The sequence below is a fragment of the Magnolia sinica genome, chromosome 4 (genome assembly GCF_029962835.1).
Source record: "Magnolia sinica isolate HGM2019 chromosome 4, MsV1, whole genome shotgun sequence".
Classification (NCBI taxonomy): Eukaryota; Viridiplantae; Streptophyta; class Magnoliopsida; order Magnoliales; family Magnoliaceae; genus Magnolia; species Magnolia sinica.
In genome coordinates, this window is record NC_080576.1 from 32,210,552 (window position 1) to 32,224,617 (window position 14,066).

The following is a 14,066-nucleotide window of genomic DNA, read 5'->3' on the forward strand; positions in this document are numbered from 1 at the left end:
ATCCGATGTACGATTTGTGCATAGTGCTCCGCCGAAGTTTCACCCTCCCATAGGGCTAGATAGTACATGCTGTAACGAAGAAATCTGATGCAACAAAAGGACAAATTCGAAGTATGGATGGTGGGGGAAGATGGAAAAAAAAAGATGATGGAAGATGGGGGTGAATTGGAATCGATGTGGCTTCGCACCACGGTAGTTAGCCCTTCGAAAAGGGAGGGCTTCGCACCCACTTTTGAATTCTTCCACAACTCACGAAGAGAGCAGAAAAATAAAGCAGGAATTTTTTATTAACTTCAATGAATGAAAAGAACTACAATGAGTGCCTATTTATAGGGAGAATCCTATACCCAAAAACTCGCACCATGTGCGACACCTATTACTTGGCAATGAAGTAAACTAAAATAAAAACCAAATAAGGAAATCTAAAGCGTTCACGATGTTCTAAATAATAACAATAAGTAAAATCTAAAATATAAAACCAATCTGACGAGTGGGCCACGATCATGAAATCACATGGTGGGCTTTTCTTGACTATCGGACCACTTTTCTGAACCAAAACTTAACTTCTAGATATGACTAGTTTTGAGAAATCTCAATTCTGCCATGTCTGGCTCAAATGTTTGACATACATCATGGTGAGCCTCACTGTGATGTGTATGTGAAATCTACTTGGACGATCAGATGTGTCAGTTCACATTAGGCCTTAGGCATTTTGATAATTCGACACCTCCAAAAGCACTGTTTGGTAATTTCCAATTGTAGAGATATTATTTGATAAAATCCAAATTTAGGAGTAATTCTTCCTTAAAAGTCCCAACAGAAAAAAAAAAAAAAAAACGTTGTTTCAAGAATTTGTTTCTGTTAACAAAAAATTGAAAAAAAAAAAAAAAAGTTTTAACATGCTTTTCCTTTATTTCAAATTTTCACTAACAAAAACAATGCTTCTACTCTGTTTTAATTTTTTCATCAACAAAAACAAAAAAGAAAAAAAAATCCGAAAATATCTAGTGTAAAAATATATTTCCTTCCTTTGTATTTTTCATCAACAGAAAATGCAGTCACACTAAAAAATCGAGAAATAATTCTAAAATATGTTTCCTTTTTTGTATTAAGAAAAATAATCCCTGGATAAAGAAATTTTTTTATTTTTTTTAAAAGGAAAAGTGGATTCTTACAAGAAAATTTCTTGTAAATCGCAAATTTTTCTGTTTATTTATTTATTTATTTTTTATATTTTTAATGCAGATTTGAATACAGAAAGATGAAGAAGACTCATTCATCGAGTTGAGCATCAAACTGTGGGAACACTAGGAATCAGAAGTGGATCCATTAGGGCCTGTTTGGGACATGGGATTAGGTGGTATGGAATTACACTTGTTCTGTGCAAATTCCATCCAGCATTTGTAAATGACCAAAGGATTGGATGAATACAAGTATTATATCATCCAGTCCCCACAATAGAAACTGTGGGATTTCTGGTGGAGATACACTACAGCTTTCGCAATTGGAATCCATTATTCCAATTGGCCTTGAGAACTCAACAATCAAACTACCATTCCACAATTTAGGTTTCTGATTTGTTGGGATTGTGTATTTGTTATTAGTGGTTGGTTTTTTATTTTTATATAACTCGAGATAGCTAGGAATTAGGATGAAAACTTAGAGTAGTATTTTAGGAGCTCACCATTCTCCAACTGCTAGAATAATGGCCAAAAATTCATAACTGACCATTCTCAAATTGCCAGTTGATTCATGGATCAGCCTGATTTGAAGGCCCTAGAGGTAACATGTGCTGAATATGATGGATGTTGGGTTTTATGCATGCATCACATGGGACCCATATCTTCCTGGAACCAAATCAAGGTACCACTTAAGGGTGCTCATATAGAGAAATAGTCCACTGCTCTTAAAGCACTACAATTATCGTGCTCCTAGTTTTATGGGAGCCATTAGATGGGCTAATTGGTCTGGGCTGTCCATTGGGTGCATCACAGGTTTCATCGGCTACCAAGAAAAAGTTACACCGATCAGGTTATCTGATTCATCAGTAATTTGGCCTATTTTATATAACCATCCATTTCGCAAGCTATGGATGAGAGTCATGTGATGCTTAGGGTGGTCTGATAGAAGTGAAATCTTTGAAACCATAAGCAATCATAATAAATCAAAGCAAATAGATGGTTCAGATCATTGGACCCACATTTCCTTAAGTGATCTTGACCATCAATTCTATTGACCATCATTCAGATGCTTAGATTTGTCTACTTCGTGTATTTTTAAAAAGTAGCCCATGAAATGCATGTTGCACCTAAAGTACAGTTCAGATAAAATGATTGGAGTGAACTGATGTCCACATGCTGTTAGGTGCACCATAACTTACAATGGTCTAAGAGCACTAAATCATTTCTGGCTGCTATATTATATAGATACAAAAATCTTAGCATGACCAAATTAACAATATAAAAGGTGTGGGTGTTATATTTTTTTTTTTTTTTTTTTTTTTTGGCAGAATTGGGGGTGTTATATTGGCACTTGAATCCAAAAGATTATGATAATGATGAGGAGCTGTTGAAAATCTGAGAGAGCAGGGGCTATAATTATATGGTGGGGTCCATCTCTTGCTTTCTTCCTCTTTCATAATTTTTATATTTTTAGATAAGAGGCCGGTTCCTATACAACTGTTGTAGATTACTCTTGTAATTGTCATTGTTTTGTGATTGCAGTTTTTTGCTCTATTTTGTAAGCCATCTTGGGAAAGGAGAAGGTTCACATTAACATTGTCGTCATTGGTCATGTCGACTCTGGCAAGTCGACCACAACTGGGCATCTTATCTACAAGCTTGGTGGAATTGATAAGTGAGAGTGATTGAGAGGTTCAAGAAGGAAGTTGCTAAGATGAAAAAGTGGTCATTCAAGTATGCATGGGTTCGTGATAAGCTCAAGGCTGAGCGGGAGCGTGGTATCACTATTGATATTGATATTGTAATTATTGTAATTGCAATTGTAATTGTAATTGAATGAATGAATGATTATGCAGGTGGTAATTGAATGAATGAATGATTATTAATTTTTTTAAATCTAGGCTATAGCTACGGATATTGACCGTAGCTGGTAATCTAACAACTGTAGCTGTTATTCAATTCGGAACATTGCTACGGATCTAGTAGTACTTTTAGCTACCAATACTATCCATAGCTGTAGGTACTTTTGGCTATAGAAATAATTGCTACGGATTATATCTGTAGCTATTGTAATCTATGGCTACGGATTAAATCCGTAGCCATAGATATAACCTCTGGGGTGGTGCTGGAGGTGTCGTTAGTGCTTAGCGGGTCGTGTGCCTCTGCCGCTGTCGACGTCACTGCTGATGGGGGCCACCGGAGGGGGCCTACCTCTTCCGGTCTCTCCTTGGATCGCGATCGCTCTGCATACCGGCCTAATCAGCCTCATAAACCTGAGCCCTTCGTACTACCTCCTCAAAGGTCAGGAGGTCGTGTCCAATAACACGGCCTCGGAGGCCGTAATGTAAGCTATTCTCGAAACGGCGGGCCTTCCACTCCTCATCATCAACCAAATACAACGCAAACCTGCCATGAAACGGGCCGCATACTAAGCCACAAACATGTATCCCTGCACCAGGGTCTCAAACTCTCATGCTCGCTGCCGACGAATGTGGTCGGGGAAGTACTATCGGTCGAATCAGTCAACAAAGTCCTCCCATGTCCAAATGAAGTCAGCTCCTGCTGCATGGGTGACGGAGGTCCACTAGTGCTCAGCCTCACCATTGAACAAATACGCGGCCAAAGGGACCCGCTGTCGGATCATGCACCTCATAATCTCAAACATCTTCTCCACTCATGAGCGTCATCTATCTGTTGCAGTCAGATCGGGCTCTCCCTGGAATTACGGGAGATCGGGCCGAAGGAACTCCCTGAACAAGGCGCTCGCGCACTCCTACTCTGTCTGCTTCGGAGTCTCCGCGGGGCAGCTGTCACAGCCTGAAGCATCTGCTGCAATTACTTTACACCAATTGGTATGGTAGGGGCTGTGCTGGTCTCGGGTGGAGGCATAGGATCTACAAGGGCCTCGAGCGTGGGAACAAGATGCTCTAGCAGGGGAATGGGAACTACAGGTGGCGGAATAAGAACCTCGGGTGGAGGAACGAGATCCTCGAGTGGTGGAACGGGAACCGCTCGGGCACCTCGTAGTAGACATGTGATGTTGCCCTGAGTTATTCCCAAGTTATGCTCTGATACCAACTCCTGTCAAACCCCAAACTCAGAAATTGGGCTCACAAAATTTCCGATCGTCAAATCTGGCGCCGACAGCCTCCATAGTACCCCATTCTCGACTCCTGGCACCCATACACCAGGTTCCGATCCTGGGATCCTACAAGGAGAATTTTTCAGCATAAATTTATTCCGTAACAAACGTAACCATAAGTATAACCCACGAACAATAACCAAGATACCATCACAAAATTCAATAAGATCAAAAACTTTAAGGTACAATACACATAAAGAGAAATATAATGATAATAATAACGAAAACTTCTGAAGCTCAATTGCATGCACCTGCTCCTGCTAAGCTACGGCTGCGTTCTGGCATCACCTGCACGCATCAATCGTGCATAAGCGTATAGAAAGCTTAGATGGTGGTGAGAGTGTGTGCGCAATATAAGTGTGCTCGGAATGCTATATCAGAGTAATGTGGAATACACTAGTAAGTCTATGAATGCAATCAGCCGCACCAAGGCTATGCGATGCAAGACATGAATGCTATCGGCCACATCAAGGTCATGCGATGTAAGGCATGAATGTTATCAGCCACATTAAGGCCCAGCGATGCAAGGCATGAATGTTATCGGTCACATTAAGGTCATGCGATGCAAGGCCTACATAGTTAATGTCATGAGTAAGATGCAGCTCAAGCATACCAATCCACATATCCATCCAACTCATCTCTGAAGCATCATATATCAGTACAGTTCTCTCTGGATAATCATCGGGGTCTAATACACTATACACCGCATTGTCGCCCTACGCTGGACGCACGACCATGTAAACGGAAGAGATCTCACTATCCGTATGGTCAATAGTCAACCAATATCTGTCTGGCACGTCGATAGCGGACTCATTTATGAGCTGGTCACACTTAGCCTAGCAATTACCCTCTGCCCTCGAGCGGGTAAGGCCATACCCCCTTCCAACCGACCACAGCATAGTGAGAGATACGGCCTCCTGATATTCGGCCCTTGTGCGCTCATGCATCCACTCGGTCTAAGCATTGGAGCATCTTCTGGTACCGTTAAGTTTAGGAACTTTCACCCAGGGACATCCTTCGCGCCCCATGTAAAGAGAAGATTTCTGGTGTCCAAATCTGTCATCCACGATATGCCTATGGAGGCTATGGCCCTAATGTCGCTAGGGCGTACGGCAATCACAACACATAATATAAGATGCATAAGTCACATAGTCCAAAATATCATCGATAATCAGCATCAATAATCGGCCTCTATGCAAGGCGGGGTCCATAAATGAACAGCAGATCTAAACCATAATATAAAGATCAGCCATCAACCGTAGATATACCAAATTCGATAGCACGGATCCATCCGTCTAGGGCGATGATGGACCATGCAACATCAATGGGGCCCAATGATTTGGGTTAACCTACTTAGAGAATGATGAGAATGGGCCGAACAAGGCCTAAAGGAAGGTCACAATGTAAACATTTAACCATCATTACCCATCAATGTGGATATTTAACCAACATTGCTCCCAAGGAGTGGCCCACATAGAGCTTAACATATAATGGGCCCATGGCCTCACACAAGGGCCTCATGCACAACATAAAGGGCCTAATGTACATCACAATAGGCCTCACACAAAGGCCTAATATACTTCTCAATGGCCCTTATCATATGGGCCCCATATACGTCACATTGGCCTCACTCTTGGGCCACATATACATTATAATGGGCCTCACCAAACGGGCCACAAATACATCACAATGGGCCTCACCAAATGGGCCACAAATATATCACAATGGGCCTCACCAAATGGGTCACATATACATCACAATGGGCCTCACCAAATGGGCCACAAATATATCACAATGGGCCTCACCAAATGGGTCACATATACATCACAATGGGCCTCACCAAATGGGCCACATATACATCATATTGGGCCTCACATAAGGGCCACACAGACATCATACTGGGCCTCACATAAAGGCCTCAAACACATCCTATTGGGCCTCACATATGGGCCTCATACACATCAGATTGGGCCTCACATTTGGGCCTCATAGACATCACTATGTGGGGTCCACAGGCTGGACTTGGACGGCGCTAATAAGACACGTACATCATGCAGGAGCCACATGGATGGGCGGTGTTTATACAACACATACATCATGCAGGGCCCACCGTCTAGCAAGTTGGACAGTGCAAATCAAACACATACATGAAAGGTGGGCCCCACCAGTAATGGACAACGTGGTTAAGGCCAATACATCACAATCGGCCCCCACATACAGATGGACGGCGTGTATAGAACACATACATCACGGCTGGTGTCCCACCGTCCCAATCCAGTGGACAGTGTGGATGTAAAATAAATACATCAAGGTGGGTCCCACCCCCACACGTGCCACACATGTGGGGTGGGCCCACGTCCTAAACAAATGGATAGTGTGGATATAAACCACATGCATCATGGTGGTGTGGGGTCCACGTCCTCAATGGACGAACAGTTTGGATATAACACAACCTTATGATCACACCCACCGTCCTGGACAGATGGACGGTGGGGATAGAATAAATACATCAACGTGGGTCCCACCCGCCCACACGTGTCACACATGTGGGGTGGGCCCACACCCCAAACAGGAGGATGGCATGGCTGAAACAAATACATTAGGGTGCATCCCACAGCACCGTCCATGTACGGACGGTGTGGATGCAAAACACATACACCAAGGTGGGTCCCACCCCCACACGTGCCACACGTGTGGGGTGGGCCCCACGGTCTATCAAATGGATGGACGGATGGCATGGATATACACATACCTCATGGTTGGCCCACAGAACTTGCTGACGTCAACTACAACAGCTATATTGCTGCGTGTGGTGCTCCAGCCAATCCACTTCTAGGTGGGTCCACACGTGTGGGACCCACCAGCTGCATTGAATTAAGCAGATATTTGTATTTTCTCTTCATCAAGGCCTGTCCAGACAGACAGGCCAGTGGGCCTACCGCTGGACGGTCCAGCAAGGTGGGCCCAACATATGGATGGCATGGATATAATACATACTTCATGGTGGGGTGCATCAGGGTGGGTCACACACATATCATCATCAACATAAGAAGAAGAAGAAGAAGAAGAAGAAGAAGAAGAAGAAGAAGAGAGAGAGAGAGAGAGAGAGAGAGAGAGAGAGAGGTGTGATGGAGGGGCCCCGCCACAACGGGCCCCTCTAGAATCTACAACATATATCAATGGGGCCCAAAATAGGTGGGTCATACATCAAAAAATCTAGTGGGGGAAATCCTATTCCCACCACATAAATCAAGCCTAGGTGGCCTTCATGCACTAGAAAATCAAATCAAACATCATGGTGGGGTTCATGGAGAATGGCCCCCCCATGGATTCATGTATGCAAGCTAAGGTGAGCCATTGGCCACACCTAGAGGTCAAGGTAGGATCCTCATCAATGATTGGTAGGTCCTAGTTGCCTCATACTAGAAAAATTAAAAAATCCATACAAGAAAACACAAATCCAATCCTAGAAAAGCACCCACCTTCACATCTTTTTGTCCTTCTTCTACCAATGGCTTCCAATGCTCCAAGGGATGAGATTGAAGGGTTGAGATTGATTTTTGAAGGTTGGATTTATGGGTGGAGAGTTTACAAAGGGCTGGAATTTTTAGGGAGCTTGGAATGGTTGGAGGTTGCTAATGGAGGAAAATGAAGTCAGCGGACGCGTTAGTGAGTTCATGACCCATGGCCCAAGGGATTCCAAACTATTGCTCTGATACCATCTTGTAACACCCTGAAAATCGGGGGTCGTGCATACGCTCGACTCCCGAGTTCCCGGGGTCACTTATAATCGGTTTTCATTAATATGCGATTAATCCAGGTTTAAAGGCGCAGCATGGAATTACTTGAAACATGAAGCACGATCACAACTAGTCTGCTGAAATGAAAATAGATCATTATATACATGTCCAAAAGGATATAAAAAGGGTCGCATCAGGCGTTGCCCAACAAAATCACAAAAGGAATATCATGTCCAAAAGAATAGGGCTGAGTCCACAACTCAGCGATCCAAATCCTGTCTACTAGGCCGACGGGGAACCATCCATCAGCTGAAAGTAAGAGAACTCGTCCTCCTCCTCGAGGCTCGCATCACCAGGCTCCACGAAATCTGTATCACCTGCATCTATGAACGGGTCTGGTTGGTGTTTTAAAACACCGTCCCAGAGTGGGAGTGAGTGATCAACTCAGTGGGTGCTATTAGTCTTAAGTTGTAACAAGCATCAATTATAATAAGAATTTAATGAAAAGCAATCAATCATAAACATCTATCTAGTCTTGTTAATGTGCATGCATGCAGGATGATATGATGTATGCCCTCGCCACAACACTCCCTCGTGCGACACCATCTAACGATCGCCAATGCCAACACTCCCTCAGTGCGACCTCGACTGCCGAGTCGCCAACCTAGCTAATGTCATGCAATGATGATGTTAACCGGGTTCTTAGTTAAGTCCATTCATCCAGCAGATTTGGGAATCTGATACACCCCACGTATCAAATGCCCTGAACTAGTTGCGAGGCCAAGACCCCCCAATGTGTGAGGCCGAGACCCCGCGATCCTTGACCCCGTCGGGTTTCTCCCATCCCCGACTTCAAGCACATGGGGGTGCTGAATGTGGGGTCGCTCGCGGTCACTACGGGGAGGCGCGTCACCCCAGCATAGGCCGACAGCTCGGACACAGTGTCCCATTCCACCATGCCCGGCTCACGAGACTGTGGATCAATATTTCATCCGGTATCGATGGGCTACAACGGTGGTAGGGTGTTCCAATTTTCATACATATGTGAGCAAACAAGGTTAACAAACTAAGTGGGTCAGCCAGTGGACTAAACCGCATGAGCCCAGGCAAGTATGTGGCGGAACGACATCGGGTACAAGCGACCCATGTAGCCTAACTACTGCCGCCCACACGTACTCGTCCAAACCCATGGGTTTAGCCTCAAGGTGGTCCTACCAACGGAACCACCTTCGCTCTCCTCATGTTCCTGACCAACCCAAGGGTAGGAATAGTGACTCATAGCATGCCAACTACCAATGTAACATCAAACATATTCAACACCATGTTCTCATGTTACTCAACATACAATTCAAATTTCTCTAGCAAGTAAACTATTAATATCATGAATAAAGTGTATGTGTGTGGTGTGGGTTGGTGAGGAAGTTAAGCACTTCCTACACCTCAAGGGATCAATTACACAAGAACAATAAATCAACACACTAAGAAGCAACACATATGAGAGAAAAGGAAATCAAACAAACGTGAGCATGTAATCATCCATACACTAGATCATGAGAGGCAAGATTTAACATCAAGGAGAACTAAACATGTCATTCCATACAATCCAACAACATACCATTTCTAGGTTCCTCTAGATTCTTCCATACAACATACCAAGCAAACAAAATCATTAAACTCCAACTATAATTGGTGCTAGGCCACCTAAGGATAATAGTCCGCACCTATGGATCGTTGAGATCTTGGAAACGACCTAGGAATGAGGGCTTTTGGGGTCGGACGGCCGGATTCCCTAAAACAACCATTTGCATGTTAGAAATTCATGAAATCCCTTCTCATCACAAGGGTTTTAAGGAAAAAGGGGTGATGGGTCTTACCTAGACGATCAACGGGATGAATGGGCGGTTGTAAAGGAGGGATTCTTCTTGGAGAAGAGATAGGGAGTTGTGGAGTTTGATTCTTTGGGCCCCACCTCAATATAGGGTCCACCTTCACTCCCTTCTTCACTCTCCCTCTCTCTTTCTCCTCCTTTCTTCTCTTTCTCTTCTCCCTTTTCTCTCTTCTCTCCTTCCTTCTCTAGGGCAAATTCGTATGGGGAGAGGGGTGCCCCAAATGAGGCCCTTTTATAATGCCAGATTTGGTGTAAATGGCCCCAAGTGCTAGGTTTTTACTATACTAGACCTATGAGAGGGTCTTTCTAAGCTCTAGGGCCCACTATGGGGTGTACAAGTCGATATACACCATAGGATAGTTAGCCTTAATGATGATTTACGTATGGATACAATCGGTCTGCCATTTGGATGCGCCGATTGACAGATATGATTAGAGGTCTATTCAACGGTCACCGATAGTCGATTGGGGTCGCGGCTATACGGATATGAGTAAGGAAATATCCTTACTCCATGGGTAAATTTTGGTCACAAACCGACTGTCTGAAATCCTCAACTTTGTATGAGAGTGGACGACCCAATTCACTTAAGTTTCAGCTTCTTCCTTTAGGGTATTTGCACTTCTCATGCACCCATCCTTTGGCTCAAGTTGACCGGTTCTGGGCAGTACCCAGGTCCAATTCCCGCGATGGACGTCAAGCCCAATGAGACGGATATTATTCTATAGTTTTGGAACTAGTGGTCCACCAACAAGCGGTTTAGAGCTTGTTTGGATAACCGGGGAAGTTCTGGTGGTCCTCTGGCCATGAAACTTATAGGATAGGTGCTCCATGGTCCGATGAAGGGCCATGCAAAATTTGAAAAATATCAGATATGGAGTTTGGTCGCACGGGTTTGATTCGCGATCAATGGTCACCGTGCCACGATCGGGATCCAGATTTTTGTGGACGGGTGTAGAAAAATACATTAGACTCTTATCGTAAATTATGAAGAAATCTGACGGCTGAAATGTCTTACATTTCAGTTTTATTTACACGTGCCAGATTCTAATTTTGGTATTGGTGGGGCGCATCTGGCAAGTGCCATATTCCACTTCTGGGTGTCCACTGGGCCCGTGGTCCGCGATGGTCCCCAAGCCCAGTGAGATCTATGCTCCCTTGAATTTTTATAATTTTCTGACCTTCCCATGTCGCGGTATAGCCCGCACGGGCTGTGGCTAAGTGTAAACGGTCATCTGGCTTGGAGGCCCGCACCAGGTTCTATCAAGGCTCGTCTGGTCTATTCAATTGGACTAATCTTGGTCTAATTTATTTGTGATACCTCACTACAGTAGCTTAAATGAACGGTTCTATGACAAATTCTATGTGGACACCCTAGGACACTATTCTGGTTGGGCGGGACGTTACACTACACCTGATGTTCAAGTGATCGGGCGGATTCATTGGCTTCCTATGGCTGATTAATCGGACTGGTGCGGCTCTTTACTGGTACCACTCCTGTATAAACTAACATTGAGTGCTAATGGTCATTAAGTAATATTTAGGTTAATTAAAAAAATAAAAAAAATAAAAATTGATGGATTTTTGGAAATCCAAAACAGTGAAAATCCAGGATGTTACAATAGGCCATCATGACTTGTAAGAGGCATGCTCATGGGGAAGAAGAAAAAAATAATCATTGCTTATAAGATGTAAGAGGCCATGGAGTAAGGTAGTAGGGTGGCTAGGTGTAGGGGTGATGTCATCCTCATAATGACCTAGAGAAATGTGTCATGGGTTAGGTGGGTCCCGCAATGTGCGGTCCATGGCCATGATCGTGCACGGTCTACATCTTACGATCTAAGCATCGGTCTTAGGTTGGATCGGCTTGGGTTTACATGATGGGACTCAGGGTCGTGCGCAAATGTAACTTATAGGTCTGGGTCGCCGGAATTTGACTAGGAGGACCGCAAGATCCTATGGAACAAAATGGTCACTAGGAAACAGGCCTGACACAAAATAACCTCAACTTCTATACGATCCATAACCCAATGGGTAAATCCTTTATTAATCATCCCTTAAGACATAAGAGCCTAAATTGACCATCCTTAGATTAACTTTAAAGCTCCAGTGTTGTTAAGAAAACTACACAATTTTAGCAACTTTCTGTCCCATCAAACACAACTTCGGTCTGACCAAAAATGGCTAAAACAGGACAGCGAGCTGAGGCAGAATTTTTGGTAATTTGATTGCAACTGAGTGTCACCTTCAGTCTCACCAAATACCACTTCTATTGCAACCGATAACCATCTTAGGTGTGATCAAAAGTGCTTAAATCTGTCCAGCATAATTTAGTTCAACCGAACTACAATTTGGTGCAACTGAACATTCACTCGGTTTGACCGAAGACTAACCATTATAAATCAGTTGGAGTATTTTTCCTATAAATCTAGAAACTAGATCTTTGTGCAAATGATGGATTTTAGCATTTTGGGGACCTAGTGAATCCCAAGCTCTACCAAACCTCCTAGAATTTATCTAAATGAGATGCATTCTATCTTCTCAATGATTCTTCACTCTAATGAGCATTCCAAGCTCTTTTTACAAGAAGATCATGATCTCAAGCCCTCTCTAGAGTTTAAACACTATTTCTCTATGCAAACCCAAGTATCTATTAACTTTTACAGTAACCATTAAGTAAAATCCTCTAGGCTTTACAACTTCTCATTACTTGTAAGAGATTCTACCTAACCTCCCATCACCTTAATTATCGCGTCAGAGGATCACATGCAAGGTGTTTGATCTTAGAGTTGAAGTCTTAGCAAAGCATTGGCATTATGATTAGAGGAGCAAAGGGAAACTGATCGAAGTATGGGAGAGCATCGATCAAGCAACCTAAGAAGGCGTTGCAAATTGGTCTCAATCTGATAAGTAAGGTGTCATGTGTAAGAGTCCATATACACTTTTTCCTTGTGTAGGATTGAGTATAAGAGTTTGAATTATCAAACTCGACTAAGTTCTTATGTAGGACCTTAGCTCTTATGTAGGGCTTAAATCAAAGTCCTTATGTATGCCACCGAACACGAGTGTGTACATGTTAGTCTCAGTGGGAGCATCCGGTGGGAGTAAATATAAGTCATTGGATTAGGACTAAAGTTTTTGGTTAGCTTATGGAAAACCAACTAAAGTCTCTTAAGGGAGCTTCCAACAGGAGTGTATGTTAGTAGGTTCTTGTGTATGACCAAGGTTCGTGACGAGCCTATAGAAAACCACGAGTCGTTCATGTGTAGGATTATTAAGGTTAGTGGTGAACCTAATTTAAAACCTCCAATAGTGAAATCTGGTACACTCATGGGTTGAATGCGTCTGCTGGGAGTGGAGTATGGAAACCGAACCACTATACATGCTTGTATTTGAGATTATTATTTGAGTACTTATTTAATTATACTTATGTAGTGAATGTTTAATTATACATACGCATGATTAGATAAATGCTAGAAGTTAATAGTTAGCACATCCCACACACACATGTACACTATTATGTTTATAGACTAGTTGCTTAATTGCCACATCATTTGTAATCTATATGATTATACCCTTTAATAGCTTAGAAGTCATAGAGTTGATTACCTTGCTTAGATTAATTTGCATATTAGTTTAAGTAAGCAGTTATGTTTAAAAGAAAAAAATTTATTTGGTCCTAATCACCCCCCTCTCCCCTCTCTAGGATATAACTATTATTCCTTAGCTCTGCTAAGCTTCTGCGCATAGCCCGTGGGCCTACCACGTACAATTTCACTCATAACTTTTAAGGATAAAATGTGGACCAGTAAGGAAATCTTGATGTGACCATTATCCTTCCCAGTCTATATAAATAGCATCCGATGAAGAACTTGAGGCAATTAACTGAGCCAACACACAAAATCTCTCTCACAGCACAACGCTATCTATCTTAGTTTTAACCTTAGGTTCTCCACTTATGTTGAGCCTTTGCTACAACAAGTTCAAGGTTTAACATAACTTAAATATGCTATTATTCATTGTCATCATTGTAGTAAGCCTTAGGAGTAGTGTAAATATCTATAACCACCATTATCGAATACCCGATCAATCGAGTCCATACTTGAAAGATAACACCG